At 41.2% G+C, this 7,851-nt stretch overlaps 1 non-coding gene and 1 pseudogene across 1 annotated transcript; one reads left to right on the top strand and one right to left on the bottom strand.

Moving 5' to 3' along the window:
- Window positions 1-1,014: 1,014 nt before the first annotated feature.
- Window positions 1,015-3,628, bottom strand: LOC148917649 (uncharacterized; annotated as a pseudogene).
- A 264-nt stretch (window positions 3,629-3,892) lies between these two features.
- LOC148917648 (small nucleolar RNA R71) lies at window positions 3,893-3,999 on the top strand. Its single transcript, XR_016126558.1, has one exon. It is a non-coding gene; the product is annotated as a small nucleolar RNA R71 (small nucleolar RNA).
- The last annotated feature ends 3,852 nt before the right edge of the window (window positions 4,000-7,851 follow it).

The raw sequence follows: 7,851 nt of genomic DNA, 5'->3' as shown, positions 1-7,851 counted from the left end.
AAATATATCAATGATTAAGATATTAGTGAGAGGCATCTGATTTCTAGCATTTAAATTACCCATCCGTTGGCATCTATCACATGAAGCACAAAAAGCATAAGCATCCTTAAAAAGGGTAGGCCAAAAGAAACCTGATTGTAGCACTTTGCTGGCAGTCTTCTTTGCTCCAAAATGGCCTCCGCATGCATGGGAGTGACAAAACTCTAGAATGCTCTTAAAATCACCTTCAGGCACACACCTTCGAATTACTTGGTCTGGGCAATGCTTGAATAGATATGGATCATCCCAAAAGTAGTATCTTGCTTGCTTCCTAAGCTTGTCACGTTGGAACGTAGATAACCCTGTAGGGAGTTCATTAGTGCACAAATAGTTAACAATATCAGCAAACCAAGGCAATGGATTGAGGGAATTCAAAGCACAAATGGAGAAGAGTTGCTCATCAGGGAAGCTTTCACGCAATGGCAATGAATCCTCCTCTTCGTTAGATACATGTACCAATCTACTCAAGTGATCAGCCACGACATTCTCACTTCCTTTCTTATCTTTTATCTCCAAGTCAAACTCTTGCAACAAGAGAATCCATCTAATGAGTCGTGGCTTGGCATCCTTCTTGGCTAACAAGTATTTTAATGCTGCATGATCAGTGTAAACAATAACCTTGTTAGTAATCAAATATGATCTGAACTTTTCTAAAGCAAATATGACAGCTAATAACTCCTTCTTTGTGGTGAATAGTTGAGTTGGGCATCGTTGAGGGTTCTACTAGCATAGTAGATGGCATGTGGCTTCTTATCAACTCGCTGTCCCAAAACAGCTCCAACGGCATAATCGAGGCGTCACACATCAATTCAAAAGGCAAGCTCCAATCTGGTGGTATAATGATTGGGGCGTTGTGAGCATCTTCTTCAAAGCATTGAAAGCATTCTCACGATTTTGATCAAAGACAAAATCCATGTCCTTGGCAAGGAGATTGCACAAAGGCCTGCAATCTTAGAAAATTCCTTAATGAAACGCCTATAAAAACTGCATGGCCAAGGAAAGAAGCGTACTTCTTTGATGAGTAGGTGAGGGCATGGAGGTAATCAAATCAATCTTAGCTTTATCTACCTCGATTCCTTTACTAGAGATGACATGACCAAGAACTATGCCTTGGTTAACCATAAAATGACATTTTTCCCAATTAAGCACAAGGTTAGTCTGTTCACATCTAGCCAAGACCTTAGATAAGTTATGCAAGCATTGATCAAAAGAATCACCAAAGACAGAGAAGTCATCCATGAATACCTCAATGAACTTTTCTACCATGTCGGAGAAAATGCTCATCATGCACCTTTGAAAAGTGGCTGGGGCGTTACAGAGACCAAAAGGCATCCTCCTATAAGCAAAAGTGCCAAAGGGACATGTGAAGGTCGTCTTCTCTTGATCCTCTGGGGCTATGGCGATTTGGTTGTAGCCTGAATATCCATCAAGGAAGCAATAGTGGCTATGGCCAGCCAATCTCTCAAGCATCTGATCAATGAATGGAAGAGGGAAGTGATCCTTGCTTGTTGCTATGTTGAGCTTCCTATAATCGATGCAAACTCTCCAGCCCGTAGTCACCCGTGTAGGTACAAGCTCATTTGCTTCATTCTTCACCACTGTGATACCTGACTTTTTGGGAACAACTTGCACTGGGCTCACCCATTTACTGTCAGAAATAGGGTAAATAATACCAACATCTAAAAGCTTCATTACCTCTTTTCTTACCACCTCCTTCATGTTCGGATTGAGACGTCTTTGGGCATCCCTCTTAGGCATTGCATTGTCTTCCAATAATATCTTGTGCATGCACAGTGTTGGGCTTATGCCTTTGATATCTGCAATGGTCCACCTAATTGCAGTTTTGTACTCTTTTAGAACTCTCAAAAGCTTCTTCTCATCATTTGGTTCGAGATGTGAGGCAATGATAAAGGTAGAGTCTTATTTTCATCTAAATAGGCATATTTAAGGTGTTTTGGCAATTCCTTTAATTCCAACTCTGGTGCCTGCACAATAGAAGGTAAAACCTTATTAGTAGGTGGGGGTAATGATTCAAATTGGTTTGCATACCTCTTTCCAACTTCTATGTAGCTATCCATGCTGCAAACAAGCTCAAGAAGTAAAGGAGATATCACAGCCTCTAAGCTGTCCACTTATTCTTTCCTTATGCTTTGTGTAATGCATGCTTCAATGGGCTCCAAATATCTCATTGGCAGTGCTTCTTTCACCATAGTATCAATTGCATCAAGCTGGAAAACTTCATGCTCATCACTTGGAAACTTGGAGGCTTCAAACACTTTGAATGCTATTGTCTCATCAAACACGTTCATGGTCAATGTACCCTTCTTCACATCAATAATAGCACCGGCAGTTGCCATGAATGGCCGACCTAGAATGAGTGGTAACTGATTGTCATGAATTGGTGCTTCTTCCATTTCCAACACCAAGAAATCTGCTGGCAAAATTAGCTCTTCCACTTTCACCAAAACATCTTCTAGAATGCCTTTAGGGTACCTAATAGTTCTATCTGCCAATTGAATGCTCACAGATGTGGCTTGCAACCCACCAAGGTTAAGTTTTTCATAAACATGATATGGCATAAGGTTTATAGAAGCACCAAGATCAAGCAAAGCTTTTTGAAACTTAAAATCACCAACTATGCAAGGTATAGAAAACGAACCTGGATCCTTTAGCTTTGGAGGTAGCTTTCTTTGTAACACTGCACTTACCTCTTCACTCAATGCAACTTGTTCATGCTCTTTGAATCTCCTCTTGTTAGTGCATAGATCCTTCAAAAATTTTGCATACTTTGGAATCTGAGCAATGGCATTGAGCAATGGGATGTTGATTTGCACCTTCTTGAATGTTTCCATTATGTCATCCAAGCCTTGATCTTTCTTTGACTTTGATAACCTGCTGGGAAAGGGTGCAATAGGCCTAAAAGCATTAGTTGAAATTGGAACTTGATTAGCATTAGATGATACCTTAGGGTTTGTGCTCTTTCCAGAAGGATTGAGGGACTGTTTGTCGGAAGTTGTGGGCTGCTCATGTGGTGGCTGAATGATCTCCACGTTTTTCCATCTTCTTGCTCTTCGTTGACATCTCCAACCTTGTTATCAACTTGTTTACCACTTCTCAAGATGTGCACTGCTTTAGCATGCTCTTGATGCCTTGGATTCACCTCTGTTTGGCTTGGAAATGTTCCGGATGCCCTATTGCTCATGGAGGATGCAATCTGCCCAACTTGCACTTCTAGTTTGTTCACTGCATTTTGAAGATTCTGATTGGTTTGCATCTGTTGCCCCATGAACTTCTTGAACATGTCTTGCAATTCTCCCATTTGATCACCCCTTTGCTCTTGCACTTGTTGGGGAGCTTGCTGAAATTGCCTTTGTTGTATTTGAAATCCTGGGGCAGGTCCTTGAGATTGTTGCACATTTGAGTTATTGCTCCACTTGAAATTAGGATGATTTCTCCACCCCGGATTGTACGTGTTTGAGTAAGGATCATTATTAGGATTCCTTGCTTGAAGGGCATTTGCTTGTTCTAGCATGTGCTCTGCAAAAGATTGGTCTTGAACTTCCACTTTGTTTCCTAGAGGGCCAGTCATTGCTGTTGAAGCAAAGAACACATAACATCAAGTTTTGCAGCAATCTCATTATTAGTACTTACCTCAGAGACCACAGCTTTCATAGGAGCTCCTCTTCCTTTATTGTGGCTCCATTGTTGAGAGTTAGCACTCAAGGATTCAAAGAGAGTAAAAGCCTCCTCTGCTGTTTTGTTCATCACTCCTTCTCCACTTGTTGCATCTACCATCATCCTTTCGGAATCAAGCAAACCTTCATAGAAAGATTGCATTTGCATCCAACTCTCTATGTTGTGGTGTGGGCAAGAACTTATCATCTCCTTGTACCTCTCCCAACATTCATGAAAAGCTTCTCCTTCCTTTTGTGTGAAACCAAGGATTTCCTTTCTAATCTTGTTAGTCTTTTGAGCCGGAAAGAATTTCTGCAAAAACTTATTAGAAAGCTCTTCCCAAGCATGAATTGAAGCATTAGGCAAAGAGTATAACCAAGACTTAGCTTTATCTTTTAAACTGAATGGGAATAGCCTCATCTTAATCTGCTCATCATCAAGGCCATGAATTTTGATCGTAGCACATATTTCAAAGAATTGCTTAATATGCATGTAAGGATCCTCAGTGGTATTACCATAATAAGTTGGAAGAAGATGAATCATACCACTTTTAAGCTCAAACCATCAGCTGTGAGTTGAGGATAGCGATGCACGAAGGTTGATCGGTGACTTTGGGAATGGAAAACTCACGCAGGGGTTTCCGAGGTTGGACAACAAGTGCACCACCTCCTTCAACATTATTGTTGTTGTTCGAATCTCGCCATCGTGCTTGAACCTTCAGATTCGAACTTTTAGAATCGCTTGAAGAACTATAATTCCTCCTCAAACCAGCACGTACAGCAGCGGTTCTTGGTGAAAGTGGCTCAGGTGAACTTTGCTCCTGGTCAGATTCGGACATGCACACACCAAGGAACTCAATTCAGTGCTTTCAATGGAGATAATAACTAAATACAAAACTGAATACTAAAAGAAAAACCAACGAAAAGAAACAAATGAAACAAACAAAAACAAAACAATCAAAGTAATCTAACTATAGCACCAACGTTACCGGTTCCCCGGCAACGGCGCCAAAAACTTGTTGATTCAATTCCTAACAACTAAAATGAGTTATTAAAAACAGCAACTTTAATTCTCGCAAGTGCACGAACCGTTTATAGTATAGCTTATGTAAATACGAGGTCGATCCCACAGAGAATGGTAACTTGGTTCCAAGCTAAATTACTTAGAATGCTAGAAAAACATAGAACAAAGAAACTGACTAACTAGCTAAAGGCAAGGTCAAATTCAACAATGCCTCTTGCTAATTACTCAAGGTCTAGGACAGAATCCTAGCACCACACACGCACTCGAAATGGGGGGTTTTGTTGTTGAAATGAAAAGAAGAACGTGAAATGAAAGTGCTCGAAAGTAAACACTGGCAGCAATCAAAAAGTTGTGAAACAAAGATTGAGAGGTGTTAGAGCCTTGGAATCTACCACTAGTCTTCCTATCCAAGTTATGAATGCATAGAAATTGACTCAAGCTTCATCAACAATAGATTATCGCATACAAGCCTATGGTATCTAGGTGCAGGATGCATGATTCTCCTAAGGCATGTGATTATGCATGGTATCTACACAACACGTGATCTCTAATATGCAACCTAAGCATGGTATCTACTTAGAATAAAGCATACAAGAGTCATTAAGCTCCTTGAGAATATGATAATCACACAAGTCCTAGAACATGGTATCTGTCCTAGTCAACCTATGGTTATTAACCCCTTGAATGATTCTTAGGCCATTCATTTGTTGCTTGTGAAAGGAGAGTAGAATTGGTGAATCTAAACCCCTTCCCAACCTGTGCTAGATGCATAAAATCTTAGTTAGCTACTCCAAGAAAACATACATCAAGCACATAATAAACTAGAGATTAACAACTTGGTAATGAAAGCAAGGAAATCAATTAACTATAAAATCATCCATAACATTGAATATTCATGACTAGGGCTTCATCCTAAGCCCTAACTAAATGGGTTAGTTAGACATAACTATGAGTACAGAAAATAAGAAATACATAGATAGGATAAAGAGAGGAGAAGAACTAGATGATGGCAGCAAGGAATTCCCAGGACAGCTCCAAAAGCTCTCTTCTCTCTTTGTGGTGAATCTGAATGTGTGTTTGAGAGTAATGGATGAAGTGAATGTGTGTGTCTGCCTATCTCCCTTGAATGAGTGAGCAGCTCTCTATTTATAGAGAGAAATTTCGTCCTCCCCTTTGGCTGGTGAAGCACACCTCTCTTAGCTGCTCCCAACTGCTCCCTTCTGCCCATGCTTGCCACTTGCTCCAGCTGCCCATGCTTTGGTATGGTGTCTTTATGGAAAGCTTGACTTTTGTTCATCTTTCTGAGTTCCTGAGCTGATTTGACTCCCATGTATGGCTGCCCATGCTGAGCACATGGCTCTAGGGATGTAGATGTGATGGCAGCCAATCATGACATTTCTGTGACCTTGGTTCAGTCTTTGACGTGCTAAGGGCTCCAGATTTATCCAATTGGGCTGAAATTTGGATATGTTATAATAGACACCCATTGGAACAACTTCTATCAAGGATGTCTCCTCATCCGACCTGTGTAAGTTGCTGAAATGAGGCCTGCAAGATGACCTACGAAACTGGACTGACAAGGAGTGTGGCCCAAATTGGGTTTGTCTTTAAGCCCATATTCCTCTTATCCCAATCAGCCCTTAACAAGCATGGATTGCATCAAATGTGATCTCTTGCTGTCTTAACCTACAAAACACACAAACATAGGTAAGAGACTCAAAATAAAGAGAAGCTAAACAAAATTACTAAGCAAAGAAGGCATGCAAATGTGTGAAATTATGACCTTATCACGGATTTGGTGAGGCGATCAACGATCACCCAAATTCCATCACGACCCTTTGAAGTTCGTGGAACCTTGAAAACAAAATCCATGGTAATATGTTCCCACTTCCATTCAGGCATCAGAAGGGGTTGCATAAGTCCTAATGGTTTTTGTTGCTCCGCTTTCACTTGCTGACAAATCAAGCATTTGCTCACATACTTGGCAATGTCTCCCTTCACATGCGGCCATAAGTAATATTCCCGTAGGGTCCGATACATCTTGGTACTACCCGGATGCATAGCGTAAGCTGAACAGTGAACTTCTTCCATGATTTCTCTTTTCAATTCATCATTATTCCTAGGCACACAGAGACGAGTTCCTGTTACCAAAGCCCCATATTCCCTTATGGCATAATCCGTCCGTGTACTATTTTCCACTTCTCCCCTTATCCTACAGAGTGTCGGATCTCCTAACTGGGCTGCAATTACTCGCTCCACCAGAATGGGTCTCACATGTAAACTAGCAAGGATTCCACCCGTTGAGTCATTCCCAATTCTACTCCCTTATTCCGTAGTTCCACCAACAACGGAAGATATGCCGTTCTGAGATGAGCTAAGTTTCCAGTAGTCTTCCTACTCAGTGCATCTGCGACCACATTAGCTCGGCTAGGATGATACTCTATCGTATAATCATAGTCCTTAATCAATTCAAACCAATGCTGTTGTCTCATATTTAACTCTTTCTGAGTGAAAAAGTACTTGAGGCTTTTGTGATCAGTAAAAATCTGACACGTCTCACCATACAAGTAATGCCACCAAATCTTGAGAGCGAACACTACTGCAGCAAGTTCCAGGTCATGGACGGGATAATTTTGCTCATGCTTCTTGAGTTGCCTCAAGGCATGAGTAATCACCCAATCATGTTGCATCATAACACATCCCAAGCCTTGCAAAGATGCATCACTGTAGATCACAAAGTTCCCCGAATTATCTGGAAGGGTCAAAATCGATGCGGTGGTTAACCGCTTCTTCAACTCCTGAAAACTCGCTCGCACTCGTCCGTCTGCTCTTACTTAACATCTTTCCTTGTCAACCGCGTGAGAGGTGCTGCTATCGAAGAGAACCCTTCAACAAATCGACGATAGTAGCCTACTAACCCAGGAAACTCAGTATTTCCGTCACACTTGTGGGTTGTACCCAATTCACAATAGCCTCCACTTTCTGCAGTCCACATAAATCCCTTCACCTGAAATTACATGTCCGAGGAATACTACTCTGTCCAGCCAGAATGACACTTATTGAATTTGGCATAAAGCTGCTTCCTCATCAAAGTCTTTAATAGCAACCTTAGAT

The sequence above is a fragment of the Prunus mume genome, linkage group LG4 (assembly GCF_029339155.1).
Source record: "Prunus mume cultivar Tortuosa linkage group LG4, ASM2933915v1, whole genome shotgun sequence".
NCBI classification, from domain to species: Eukaryota; Viridiplantae; Streptophyta; class Magnoliopsida; order Rosales; family Rosaceae; genus Prunus; species Prunus mume.
The sequence above is the reverse complement of the archived record's forward strand: the minus strand, read 5'-3'. Positions and strand labels throughout refer to the sequence as shown.